Raw genomic sequence first — 15,449 nt, forward strand, 5'->3', positions numbered from 1 at the left:
TAAAAATTTACAAATCATTTGAAAATTATTACTATTCTTCAGATGTTTTTGCAATAAAGAAGCAGTACTTAGAATGCATCCCTTAGGGTACATTGAACTTTATCAGAAAACCATGCATGTAATTTTAAGACATTGGTAGAGATTTTTTTAATAAAATTTAAACTTACTACTGCAGAATGTTGACTACATAGGTAGTGTTAACCACATGGATCCACAGACTTTGATTAGGCCATGAAAAATAAAAAGGCTGATGAAATGCTTGGCAGTATGCCATTTACTGAGAAAGGAAGATTCTGTGTTGCTGAACATCTGCTTAAAGAGAACAAGGCCTTAGTTTAAGGAACACATATTTTTGAAATCACAAACTATGGAATTATTTTTAAAATCTCTCTTCTATGTAGCATTTTGGTGTAATAGCACATTATTTTAAGAATATGACTAAGTTATAATCCTGTGAAACATGGACCATGTTGGAAGTCCTCTATGGTCAATACTAATAAAGTCATTATTAACTTATGAACCACCCTAGCAATGATTTCCCCCTGCTCACCACATCAATATCTTCTGAATATTTGATCTAGTTAAAATTATCAATAACATGTCATAAAATTCTAACCACAAGTATTATGGACGTTGTGCAATGTTCGTATAAAGTAACTATTGTGATATGTATATTGAAAGAAAAAGAGGAATTCTCATTACCTACTCTAATTTTATATGAAGAAAAGATAAAAAGGATCTGTCAATTATCTGTACAATTTGCTATCCATCATATAACAAAATAATCTGTTAAATGTTCACAGGATATACTAATCATATTAATCACTAATTTATCAATTCTTCTGATTTATTTATAACTTAAAGATAGGGCCAAGTATTTTATTTCCTGAATCTAAAGATCTAACATGGTCCTTTGCAAGTTTAGGCTTCTAGAAGATTAAAGCTCTTTCTTGTATATCTCACAGTTAAGCAAACATAAGTATGGATAATTTATATTTTGTAGTAATTTATTTTATTCTGCTCTTATACATACTTTAGCCTATTTTTTCTCTAATATTTTATTGTTCTAATTTGCATAGGAAATAAGGTTTAATTAATTTTCTGCCTTGTCTGTTATTAAATCAAATTTTAATGTTTTACTAATATTTCAACTAGGAAATCTGAAATACTCCCTAGTGTATATGATGAAAAATACATTAAAATAACCATTATTCATCAGAGTTAAACATAAAATTTATAAATAATATAAACTTAAAACCTAATAACATGTTTCATTTATTGAACAATATTACAAAGCCTAGAACTTTGCTAATTGCTTTCATATATTATCTCATTTAATATTTACAAATTTTCCTTAAGATAGGCATTTTTCCCATTTTATAGGTGTTTCAAGTGTTTTAAAATAGTTAAACAAATTTTATAATTTAGGACTTTATTAAAACCTTTTTTGTATACTGTATTACATTGCATTATATTAATTTCACAAACAGAGAATTACATTTGTGCATAACTTTCTTTAAATTTTTTAAAGTACAAAAATGTAAATATTATTTACTTCAAGCAAATAAATATTATATTTATATATGTAAATATATAAATATTTTTAATATATTTGTGTTAAAATTGAGAATTTTTAACAAAAATAAAAACACTAAAATTTTACCCAAAGAAATGTATTAAACTACATGACAATTGTAAATAATAAGACTAGTTGCTTAATACAAAAATGCAAAATGTGTAATCAGTGACAACTGTGAAACTTGTTCCCAATAGTCAAGTGGAAGCATCAGGTCTGACTCCAAAGGATGGATTTATGGTGTGGATTTTACAGACTCTTGACAATTGTTTGCATAGTTAACCAGATTAATTTTTCCAGAGAAACCTAAATAAAAACACAAAAAACAATGCTTAGTCCATCATGAATTAGAAGAGAAAGAAACACATGGGTACCAATCTCTTGCCAAGATAACATCAGATTTCAAGCTGTAGTATTGTCCATATCAGGTTTGTAATATAGTATATTTCAAAATGAACTCATAAAATAGTTGGCTAACCCTAAACACAGAGCAGTGTTGCTGAGAGGCAAACGCTAAAAAATCTTATGTGAAGCATGTTACTTACTTATTTATTTATTTATTTTTCTTTATTAATTTTAGAGAGAAAGGAAGGGAGAAGGAGAGATAGAAACATGGATGAGAGAGAACATTGATTGGCCACCTTCTGCATACCCCCACTGGGGATCGGGCCCACAACCTGGGCATGTGCCCTGACTGGGAATCAAACCAGCGACCTCTTGGTGCATGGGCTGATGCTCAACCCCTGAGCCACACCAGCCTGGCAAACATATCAGTCTCAACTGGCTTCAGACACTTATCATGTGGCCGACATCATTCCACAGCAGTTAGCAAACCTGGCAGAAATGATGTGGAACACAACTCCAGTGATACTTTCACACACTCTCTGGCCAGAAGACTCTACTAACAATAGTGATGAAGACAATTAAAGGTCATGTGTATTTCCATAGATTGAAAGCAAAGACACAAAGACAGTCAAAGATCTAACAGAAAACAAAATCATAGCATACTAAAATTTCTCAGCTAAGTTAAAATTGTAAAAAAAAAAAAATTTACTCAGAGAATAAAATGGTAACAGCAAAACTTTAAAGAAAATAGGCATTTGGTTTTTTTCTGAAAACATTAAAAGTATTTGTTGTCCAATTCCATATACAGCCACCCAGTTTCACCTTTATATTGCCTTAAATTTAATTTATGATCATTAAAATGAATGTCATAGAATAGTTGCTTAAGCAAGTAGATTTCCATATCTTACCACAAGATTCTTCTAGAGAATAGTTCGATTTATGTAACAATTAAATCCCTAAAGATTAACACACTTTTAAAAACTAGTAGAGGAAAAAAAAAAAAAAACTTTTCGTGTTCAGATGGGAAGTTTTGTTCTGTTTTATCCAAAGGTAAACCAAATAAACTTGATATTAACATATTGTGCCTGGATTTCTATTGAAATTGAAGTTGAGATTACTCTTTTTTATAATGATTGATATTTATTTAAAATCCTTTGATTTTTAAAGACTTGCATAACCTTTAACAAGGCACTATTTATTCAGTTTTCTCACAGTTTAATTCCCCCTTTTCATTTGTGTTCTCTCTGTGTTTTTCCAGAGCAATCAGAGACATCATCTTCTATATTTGAGTTCCTGCCTTGATTAGCATAAGTGCCAATATTGTAAATTTGAATAATCCTTATTATCCTGGTTCCTTCACACCAGGCTGTGTACTCTCTGGGTGCTCCTCCCTTATGTCCCCCTGTGTGGCATGCTGCACCCCTCTCTAGGACCTGTGAGTATAATAAATGTCCTTCACTTTCATATTCCTCTCCATAGTGTTACTCTGTGTCTGCACCTGGCCAATCATAAAAGATGACCGATTTTTAAGTGACATAATCATCCCTTGCTTCACAATTGGCTAGGAGGTTGGGGTGATCTATGTCGGAGATGGAAAATCTCACTGAGGTACCAATGGACTGTTCATGGCTCTCTGCTGGCTATCCCGATGGGGCCCATCATCTGGAAGGACCTCTCTCCCGCGGTGCTCCTGTGCAGTGCTCTGTGTTGCCCCTTCCCAGTGCTGCCTAGACACCCGATGCTGAAGTGCAGACGGTGTCCCAACCCTGCCAGAACACCCCAGGATCCCATTTCCTAACTGGGATCCTGGCAAGAAAGGAAAGTTACCCTAGCTTTCCCCAGGAGACAGAGCCTCTGGACAGATAGGCTATACTTTCAGTGCACTAGCTTGGCCTCACGATGTCCCCTCGCTTGGACTAATGAGGGAGGAACCCCTGCCAGTGGTGTCTTGGTGAAGGCACTGCAGAGTCACACGGAGCACTGCGAGTTTGCGGGAAAACAGAGAGGGCAGGTGCGTACCAGCCAGCGGGCTGACCCCGTCCACCACTCAATGTGTCTTTGGGTGACACCCATGAAAGAAAAGTACAACTATTTTCCCACTGGTGTCAGGAGTGTCCTTTCCCTCGGAGAGGCCACCATGGCACACAGAATGTCGATGCTACTGGCTAGCAGCCCCTTCTCTGCTGCAACCTTTGCTGCGGTCCCCTCCATCCCCCAACCCCATGGGTATCTCAGATCCCATCAATGGAGATTTCGAAAAAGGGAAGAGTCACTTTGACCTGCGTCTCTAAGACCCCTGAGGAGGTTTCTCAGCTCATTGAGATTATAAATCTCCTGATCAATGTGCTTGTGCACTTTTAAGTGCTATTACCGATTGATATGCTAAGACTGTCCTTCTTAAAATGAAATTTTCACAAAAAAAATTTTAAAGGCCACTATTGCTCTCCTGGATGTAGACCCAGCCCCTCTGAGGTCGACTGGGACACTCTAAAGAAGAAGTCTGCAGCTCACCACAGCGACCACTGGAAAAACCAGAAAACTGCCTGATGACACTTGGGGAAGGGGGAGGGGACCTAGAGATACAAGCTTAAGAGATTTTGCTTATGAGAAAAAGAAAAGGGTGGGGTGGGGAGAGAAAGGGACTGATTACCCTGTGGTGGGGTATTCCAGGGAGAGGTTACTGCTTAGAGACACCTGTTTCCTTCCTCCGCCCCCTTTTCCTCTTGGCAACCTGTAAAACAACTGAAAATCACTGTTTCTGGTGGCTAAAAGCCCCACCCCCCAAGAAAAACAAAAGGGAGGGGGGACTTTAAACCTCATGTACTGAGAAAATGCCAGATCTAGCAAATAAAAGCCTTGCCCTAGATTGCTTACTGGTTAAAAAAACAAACCCCTATATACAAAGAGAGAAGCAAAGGTAATTAAATAAATTATATGTAATTATATATAATAAATATATGAAAGATAAATTGTGTATATGCATTTATAATGTATAACTAATTCAAAACAAAGTTGCCTATTTTGATGCAATTGGAAATAAAATGTTTGTATACTAAAGGTATATGCTAAAAGAGTTTATAAAACAAAATATAAAAAGGAAACTGGCAGTGTTCTGTAAAACATAGGTTCTAAGTTAATCTTTACATATACTAAAATTTATCAATTAGCAAACCCCATGGACTTCATCAATATTGTGTCTCAAGTTATAATTATACCTATGAATGCCACTAAATTTAAACATTGTACCCCTTATAATCTTAAAAAAGAAACTAAATATGAAGTAGAGAAAAAAATAAGTATGCCTCATATTAACTGTAGCCTTGTCTAAGTGTCCCTTAGTCACACCAGGACTTCTGATGCACAAAACTCCCCCTGTTGGCCTCTTGCTATATGCCAACTAATGACTGGCTCCCTACTACGCTTCCCAGGAAACAGAGTCTCCCAGACCTGAAGCCGTGACCCTTCATGCCCAGCTTCTCATTCTGCTCTGTGTCATGGAAACAACACCCCCACAAGCTGGGCTCTGATCCAGAGGCCTTTCTAAGACAGAATGGAGCCAAACCTGGGCCGTTTAGTATATCCACCTGCAGGAGGAGGTGGCTTTCCATGTCCTCAGTCCCTTGCCAGATACCAGGATACTGGAATGAGTCACCTCTCCCCAGACCCCAGGACTATCTGGGGATGAACTGAATGAACAGCTGTGGGACTATACAGATGGCACTAGTAACTATCACAGGTGATTGCAGCTCAGGGAATGTTGCTGCATTTCATCCCTTAGCCCGGATGTCCCTAATAAAGGGCAGGACCTAAGAAACAATATACTTGGCCGAACTTCAGACAGTAACCTTAGCAATGGATTCTTTGGGCAACACTAGCCCCATTGGTCTATTATAAACCATTTATTATAAACCATTGGTCTGTTGCCTAAAGATTGTCCCCTTCAGGGTGGGAAGAAATTTTGGGAATCTTCGGCCTCACAGATACCCAAAATATAAATCAAAATCACAAATGTCTCTAGATACACTAAGACCACAATATAAGGGCATGCTTTATAATGCCTTACACAAGGACAGATACAGGCCAGACTACCCGGAATAGGCAGACAGGTAAAGACTTTTCACAGCATATCCACAATCTTTCAACAGATTTCCATAAAATCAGATGCCTTGCCTGCTCTCTTGCCAATGGCCCACTAAGTGAGACACCTGGGGGAAGACGGAGTTCCATGCCCCCTCGTATGCCTAATAGGACTCTTCCTTGTCACTTTTAACCAAGTTTGCCTTTGGTAGCTAAATCAAGCTGCCCCACTGACCTTGCACATTGCCACAGCCCAGGTAATGAGCATTATACATCCCAGTTAGTACTGTCACTGATGTTGAGGCATCATAGGATGGTTGTATCACAGATTTTTCAAACTATTCTCTTGATACTTCAACATCCCCACAAACAGGCTGTGAACACCTTGCCCAGGTGACCAGGTGCGTGAGTGTGAGAAGGCTGGCCTCTGTCATAAATTCCTCTTTTTGCCATCTCCTGACTGTGACCTAGTGACATTCAAATGCACCAGTAAAGTCCCCTCATGACTTTTGCTTGTATACTCCCAATAAAGGACTCGCCCACAAGTCATCTCTCTCTCACTCTGGCTCTCTCATTCTCTCCTTCTCCACCTGCTTGGCTGAGTTGCTCAGCGGGAGCTGTCCGGGGTAGGCGCTGCGAGGCATGCTGTGCACAATGAATCTCTGCCCTGCTGTATGCCTCTCCATGATGGTAGGCTGTGTCCTGTGTCTGCAACACACCAATCACAAAAGAACAAAAGAACATAACCTAATTATTCTTTACATCACAGTACTCCATCACTTATACTTTTATCCCTTCCCCACAGAGTCCATCATACTTGACTTATACGTGAACAATTTTACCTCCAAAAAAAAAAATGATAGTAGCTTTGTGTGATGTATAAAAAGACTTATTCTTTTTCTTTTCTGTGATTAGCACCCAGCAAATGCTGGGGGCAATATTATATTCTTAAAACTTTCCCTTAGATTAAAGATGCCTGCATGGAATGCCTTTTTATATCCACTTCTCTTGAAACTGTATTAAAATTTTAGTAAAGGAGTTTAAACTGCAAGAAATTTTTTCAATAATTAAGAAATAAAGAAAACATCAACTCCATTTTAGGAGTGGATAGCAGATAAAAACATGTACAGTTTTGCAGACCTATCCTAACTGAAATTTCAGCCAGAGGCAAACTGATTGTACCTCAGTACTCCAGAAAGTCACAGGAAATAGTTTCTTTCATTAAAGGCAAATACAGAGCTGAAAATATAGGCTTGAAATACCTGCATCTTCTGGTACTCAGGGTAAGTCCCAACTCTTGCTCCTACACAACATTGTAGATTTCATTTACTGGGAGGCCGAAACTGTGAGAGTGGACTCCAAGTCTCAGGCTTGCTGGGAGTGAAAGGAGTTAAAATTGTGCAATGACGTGAAAGGCTGTGTCCTGAACAGTGAGCCTTCTGGCAGTTTTCACCTTAAACTCTGCCAGTGTGACCATGAGACTTAATCAGTCAGAATTCAGAGAAACTATTCATTCAGTCTATGCAACAATTCAGTTCATTTTTTTTTTCAGATCCACTACCCATGTGTTGGACACCTCCTCTCTCCTGGAGGCTCACTTATAATGATTGCATTAAAAGGTTGAATGTTTTCTGGTTTAGGTTCAGTTGGTCCCATTAGCATTTTAGGTAGCAGTACAGAGGGAGAAAAGAGAGGGAGGTTGAGGTTCCTATTTTCTCAGCTTTGTCCCTGGAGAATTACTCCTGTATGCTGCCTCTTTCTGAGGGTGTTTTGCTACCACTCACTTCCCTCCTTTCTTTGTTCAAGGATGGTAACAGTGCCTGTTGGTAAGCTCCAACCTAATGCAGCAACCTTTGTGTAGTACCACTACACACAGCTTTAAACATACCCTTTGTAACAAACCTCACTAAATAACATGTTTCAAATGTGTAATACATTTTCTGATCCTTTTTACTGATAAAGAATCATTCCTCTCTCCCAAGAGGTAATTGAACTGAACAAATAGTTAAATTATTTTTCTTATTTTATTAAATATGAAGAGTATTTAAAGCTCTACTTTGTCTCTAAGATCATCCGTAGGCGTTTATCACTGCTTTTGATATTTGGTATTTGGCAATTTTCTAAAAATCTGAAATTTTAATTTTCACATCTTCCTCTTTCCAAGAGAGCTATGACTGTCTTGTGAAAACAAATATATAAACAGAAACAGACAGTGCACTGGTCTGTATTGACAGTCTTTCACTGGGGTCAAAGAAAGCAACAATATTAATTTTGGGGGAATTTCATAGAGGGTTTTATTTCCCCTTTGTATGATCAGTGTATATAAATACTCCATGGATATTTAAACACAAGAGATAAGTTCCTTTGAAGCATGTTAGCATCTTAGAGAGAGATAAACAAACAAACAAAATCCATGCAGATAAAGAGTGAATAGACAACAAAAGAAGACCATGAGATAAATGCAAAGGTATGCACAGATGTGGGGTGTGTGTGTGTGTGTGTGTGAGAGAGAGAGAGAGAGAGAGATAGAGAGAGAGAGACAGAGACAGAGACAGAGACAGAGACAGAGAGAGAGAGGAAACTGAGGTTAATTGCTTATGGTGTCAAACATCTTAAATTTAAATTCAAATCTTGACTCTGATACTTATTAGTGGTGCTAACCATTTTACTGTTTTAGGTTTTACTTTGTAAGGAGATTAAATAAATATATTAACTATTTCGTATCACAGAATTACTGTAACAAAATCTAATAAAAATGCTTAGAACAAAGCCTAGCACTGAATATAAACTAAACATAAGTTTTTTAATACTATATTTTACTCTGATATTTTATGGTCATGCATTTCTTAGATATTTGATCTATCAAGGACTAAGTGTAATATTTGTATTTTGTACTAATTTTGAAATTTGATATTTAATAATTCTATGAGCTTCCTAGGACTGCTATAATGATGTACCATGTACAACCGATGCACAGGAAATTATCCTCTCACAGCTCAGAGGACAGAAGTGCTCACCGCGTCTCTAGGGACTGACCCCTCCTCACTCTCCCAGCTTTTGGCAGTCCAAGTCCTTGATATATGAGACCAGAACTCTTATCTCTGTCCCATTTCACAATACTGTTTTCTTTCTGCATGTCTTGTGTCTGTGTTTCCTCTCCTCCTATAAGGACACCAGGAAATATCAGAGCTTTGCTTATATCTTTAGCAAAGAGTCTATTTTCCAGTGAGGTCACACTTACAGTTATTGGGGGTTAGGACTTCACCATGTGTTTTGGAGGACAAATTTAACCCATAAAATAATGTTATTTTTTAAAAAAATTATTTATTAATTTGTTTTGTTACAGATGTTTCTCATTTTTCCCCCATTGACACCCTCCTCCTTTTCCCCACCGCCCCATCCCAATGTCTATGTTCATTGGTCATGCATACATGCATGTAAGTTCTGTGGATTATCTCTTCCCCATGAATGCCCCCTCCTCTGAGGCTTGTCAGTCTGTACCCCACCTCTATGTCTCTGGGTTAATTTTGTTCAGCAATTTGTTTAGTTTATTATGTTCCACAAATAAGTGAGATCATGTGATATTTGTCTTTCTCTGCCTGGCTTGTTTTGCTTAGCATAACACTCTCCAGGTCCTTCCACACCATCTCAAAGGATAAGAGCTCTCTTTTTTAAGATGCATAGTACTCCATTGTGTACATGTACCACAGCTTTTTTATCCACTCATCTACTGATGGACACTTGAATTGTTTCCAGATCTTAGCTACTATAAATAGTGCTGCTATGAACATAGGTGTACATAAGAGTGGCAAAAGTGGTCATCCCTCCTAGGTTGCACAGGCCTCTCTGGTGCCCTGCACCCTGCAGGTTCCGTGGGCGGGCAGCTGGATCGCACCAGTCTCTCTAGGGCTTGGGCTTCCCACTGCTCTTGTGAGCTGCTGGACCGCACAGGCCTCTGTGGAGCTCCAGGTCCTGCTGCTGGAGGCTGGGGCGTGCTGCTGCCCCGTGGGGCTGAACTCCTGCTCAGCTTTTGCTGTAGATTTTGGGGATGGGTCTCAGCTGCTGGTCTGTGCTTCTGTTGCCTGGGGATGGATGTCTGCTCCCCAGCCTCTCTTGCTGGGGGTATATCTCCACTCTGATCGGGTTGCTACTGTGGGGGATGGTGCTGGGCTTCAGGCTGTCTGTGGTTTCTGTGACCAGCACCTTGGGAGCTCCACTACTGTGCACTGGTCTGTGCTGACACAGTGTCCACTGGTCAGATGGTGCCAGGTGTGCTGGTGGGCTCAGATTGCTGGGCCCTAGCCGCTCCCACTGCCTCCTCTCAGGGAAGACCCGGGATCTTCCAAAATGGTGGTACCTCCTCGTGGTGCAGGGAGAAGAGCCTTGAAGGGCCACTTACCGGGGTAGCTGGCTGCTCTTGTCCACAGCACAGTAACTTTCTGCTCCATGGCTCTGCACTGCTCGGGTTTGGTCATCCACCTTCACGTCCACTCACACTCTCTCACACATTCGCACACTCTCTCACACACTCACCCTCCCTCCAGTCCTTCCCACCGCTATCTCAAGTTCCCTTCAGCATTTCTTGCAGTGCTGGTTTGGTGGTGGTAAATTTCTTTAGCTTCTTTTTTTTTTATCTGTGAAGCTCTTTATTTCTCCTTCAATTTTGAATGATAGCCTTGCTGGATAGAGTAGTCTTGGATTCAGAACCTTGCCTTGCATTACTTTGTACACTTCATGCCACACCCTTCTGGCCTCCATCATTTTTATTGAGAAATCAATTGACAGTCTAATGGGAGCTCCCTTGTAGGTTACTCTCTGTCTCTCTGTTGCTTTCTTTAAGATTCTTTCTTTGTCTTTAATGTTTGCCATTTTTATTATGATGTGTCTAGCTGTGGGTCTTCAGGGGTTCATCTTGCTTGGGACTCTCTGTGTTTCCTGGACTTGTGTGCCTTTTTCCTTCACCAGTTTAGGGAAGTTTTCTGTCATTATTTCTTAAAACAGGTTCTCTATTTTTTTCTCTGATTCTTCTCCTTCTGGTATCCCCATAATGCAAATGTTGTTATGTTTTGTATTGTCCCACAGCTCCTTTAAATTTTCCTCCTGCTTTTTTAATTTGTTTTCTATTTGCTGCTTTATTTGAGTGTTTTTCTCTACCTTGTCTTCAAAGTCACTGATTTGGTGTTCAGCTTCTTCTAATCTACTATTAAACCCTTCTAAGGTATTTTTCATAACATCTATGTCATTCTTTATTTCCTCTTGATTTTTATGTATAGCTTCTGCCTCTTTTTTTTTAAGCTGAAGTAGTTCCCAGTGAGCTCTTCATAATTCTTATTAAGTTGCTTGTAGTTCTCACCAAATTGTTTGAGCAGCCTTAAAACCATTGCTTTGAATGCTTTATCTGACAAGTTCCTTTTCTGGTGATTCCTCTTTTTTTTTCCCCTTTGGGTGTTGTTTCTTTGTCTGACCATTTTAGCCATCTGGTAGCTCTATACCTACTGAGGTGATGTTTGGATGTGTATGCAGCTCATTGTATATCAAATAAGGCTACTGTGCCTCCCAGACTGTTTTTTGTTGTGTGTCACCTCTTACCTGCTGTGGATCCTGGGTGATTGAATACTGGGGACCGGTATTGGTGTGTCCTGGTAGGTGCTGCTGCTGGATCACATGGGCCCCTCTGGAGCTGTGTTTTTAGGTGGTTGCTGATGCCACCTGTAGCTGTATAGTTCAGGCCCTGTTGGAGCTGCATTCCTTGTCCATACCGTGGGCAGCTAGATCACACAGTCCCTTTGGAGATTCAACTCTACATCTATCTTGTGGGTATCTGGGTCGCACAGGCCTCTCTGGTGCCCAAGCACTCCGCAGGTACTGTGGGTAACTGGATCACACAGTCCCTTTGGAGACCTGGCTCTATGCCTATCTTGTGGGCTGCTGGGTTGCACAGGCCTCTCTGGTGCCCCCACACCCTGCAGGTCAGTCGGGCAGCTGGATCGCACCGGTCGCTCTCGGACTCCAGCTTCCCACCACTCTTGTGGGCTGCTGTGATGCACAGGGCCCTATGGAGCCCCAGGTCCCACAGCTGGTGGCTGGGGAGTGCTGCCACCCCATGGGGCTGAACTCCTGCTCAGCCTTTGTTTTAGTTTTTGGGGATGGGTCTCAGCTGCCGGTCTGTGCTTTTGTTGCCTGGGGATGGATGTCTGTTCCCCAGCCTCTGTTGCTGGGGGTATATGTTGACTCTGATCAGGCTGCTACTGTGGGGGATGGTGCTGGGCTCCTGGCTGTCTGTGACTTCCGCCACTGGCACCTTGGGAGCTCCACTACTGTGCACTGGTCTGTGTTGACACAGGATGTCCACTGGACTGATGGTCCCAGGTGTGCTGGTGGGCTCAGGTTGCTGGGCCCTAGCCGCTTCCACCGTCTCCTCCCAGGGAAGACCTGGGATCTTCCAAAATGGTGGGACCTCCCTGCAGCGCAGGGAGAAGTGCCCTGAAGGGCTGCTTACTGAGGTAGCTGGCTCCTCTCATCCACAGCACAGGGACCTTTTGCTCTGTGTCTCTGCACTGCAGGAGTTTGGTCGTCCACCTTCATGTCCACTCACACTCTCTCACACACTAGCTCACTCTCTCACACACTCACCCTCCCTCTCTCTGGTCCTGCCCGCAGCCATCTTTCCTGACATTCCTGATGTTATTTTTTTGTTTCTAACACATTTTAACCCTATATTTTGATGCTCTTAATTGGGGTAAATTAAGCTTCTCAAGGTTCTTATCTACATATAATATGACTAAGTTTTAACTATGAATTGATGCTCACATTTCATACACAGGCTGATCACCTGCTAGAAAATTTATACAGATGTCCAAAATACACAAGATAACCTGAATCATCTTATATATCAGAAGGTAAGAAAGTGCTAAAAAAAACAAACTAAAAATACCCTAAATGATGAAAACTTCAAAGGGACAGAGCAGTCAATGTAAAAAGCTGAAAATGACCAAACCTAAAACAGTTTCAGTAAAAAAAAAAAGTATTGAATCATAATGCAAAATATAAAATTAATATCTACCGGAAAGGTGCCTACTGATATAAATAAATAATTGAGTAAATAAATAAATAAGAAAAAAACATGTCTCTTTTAGAGATTAACTGATAAAATCTGAATAAAGGATTAATTTCAGCTAATAATAACATTTTGATAGCACTTTATTAGTTCTGACAATGCGAAAAATATACTAAGGCAAAATGTTAATAACAGAAAACTTGCTGTGGGGTGCATAAAAATTCGATGAATTATCTTGACAATCATTCTGTAATCTAATTATAAAAAACCTAAAATGAAACCACTCTAAAAATATCTGAATATTAGCATGGCTAGTGTGGCTCAGTGCATCAACCCATGTACCAAGAGGTCACTGGTTTGATTCCTAGTCAGGGTACATGCCCAGGTGTGGGCCTGATCCCCAGTAGCGGGTATGCAGGAGGTGGCCAATCGATGTTCTCTCTCATCGGTGTCTCTATCTCTCTCTCCCTCTCCCTTCCTCTCTCTCTAAAAGCAATAAAGAAAAAAAATTAAAAATATATATGAATATTAAAATAAATCAAGTTATAAGTAATAAGGGGTTAACATCCAAAAATTTTTAAGAGCTTATAAAACTGAACACCAAAAAATCTGATTAAAAATGGGCAGCCACATGGGGAAGGCCTGGGATGGGGGTGTGTGGAGGGGGAACAATGGATGAGACCTGTAATACTGCCAACAATAAAAAAGAAAAGAAAAATGAGCAAAGGGCCTGAATACAAGACCATTAAACACATGGAAAGATCCTCAACATCACTAGTCAGCGTGATGCAGATTAAAACCACAATGAGATGTCACCTCACTCCTTTTAGAATGGCTACCAACAATAAATCGACAAACAGGTGTTGGCAAGGATGTTGAATAAAGGGAACCCTGGTGCACTGATGGTGGGTACGCAGATTGGTACAGTCACTGTGGAATGCAGTATAGAGTTATCGTAAAATCTTGAAAATGGAACTGCCTTATGACGCAGTGATTCCACTTCTGGGAATTTACCCTAAGAAACCTGAAACACCAATTCAAGAGAATATCTGCACCTCTACGTTCATTGCAGCATTATTTACAATAGCCAAAATTTGGAAGTAGCCAAGTGTCCAACAGTGGACCAGTGGATTAAAAGGCTGTGGTACATTTAAGCAATGGAATACCACTCAGTCATGAAAAAGGGAAATCTTTCCCTTTGTGACAGCACAGATGGACCTGGAGAGCATTATGCTAAGTGAAATAAGCCAGTCAGAGGAAGACAAGTACCATATAATTTTACTTATATGTGGAATCTAATGAACAAAATGAACTTATTACTGGAAAGTCTCAGACCGAACACTGGAGGAAGCGAACATGTTCTTTTATTCACACATGTGGACCTAGAGGAGGCAGTCTCCAAATTCTGGGCTCCAAGTTGTAGGGTGCACCTAGCTTGATAGCAGGCTGGGTGGAGATTCTTTAGATGCAAGAGCAGTAAGCAGCTTACAGAAGTAGGAAGCGGGAAATTCTGGTTATCTCTATGAAGCAAAAGGGTCTGTTTATCTCTTGGGTGCTTGTTTTTTCTAAAATAGGGACTTACTTTCTCTATCAAACTAACATGCAAAATAGTGAGAGACTCACAAACAGAGAGCAGGCTGACAGCTGTTGGGAGCTGCTAGTGAGAAGCCATTGAGCAAAAAAGAAAAAAAAAACCTCATGGACAAGGACAGCAGTGTAGTGATTGTGGTGGGCAGAGGGAGTAGAGGGAGGTTTTGGAGGAGGAAAGGGGGATAAATAGTGATGGATAGATACTTGACTTGGGAAGTGAATACACAATGCAGTGTACAGATGATGTGTTGTAGAATTGTACACCTGAAATCTGTATAGTTTTGTTGACCAGTGTCAACCCAATAAATTCAATAAAAAGCAAAAAAGTGTTACAAGTTATAGAAGATTATTTTTAACTAGGAGACATGAGTATTAACTAGTGACTACAGAGAAATAAAAAAGGATACATTTAAAATGGCCGCCTTTTAAATATATTTTGCCTACTAAAACTTTTGGCATAGTTGCTGCTTATGTAAAGATGTTACTAAATAATTCTAAGGAAATATATATTCAATATTAATAGCTGAATACAGTATTAGAAAGCTAGTTTCCATATCTTCTTTCTTGTTTTACTTCTTGTTGTTTTTTATTACTCTTTCAATTATAAATTAATTTTAAACTTTAACAAGAAATAAGTGTTGTGATTATCTTTCAGAATTCCATGAGAAAGACTGCAGTCAGAAATATGCTTAAATTTTACTTATATTTCTATTCCACAGAAAACACAGGGCAGAAAAGATGGTTCCTAATCAGTCTCTCTTTTCTCATTTTATTCTGTTTTCCTCTTTCTATGCTTCTGTGAGA

The sequence above is a fragment of the Molossus molossus genome, unplaced genomic scaffold, assembly GCF_014108415.1.
Source record: "Molossus molossus isolate mMolMol1 unplaced genomic scaffold, mMolMol1.p scaffold_m16_p_5, whole genome shotgun sequence".
NCBI classification, from domain to species: Eukaryota; Metazoa; Chordata; class Mammalia; order Chiroptera; family Molossidae; genus Molossus; species Molossus molossus.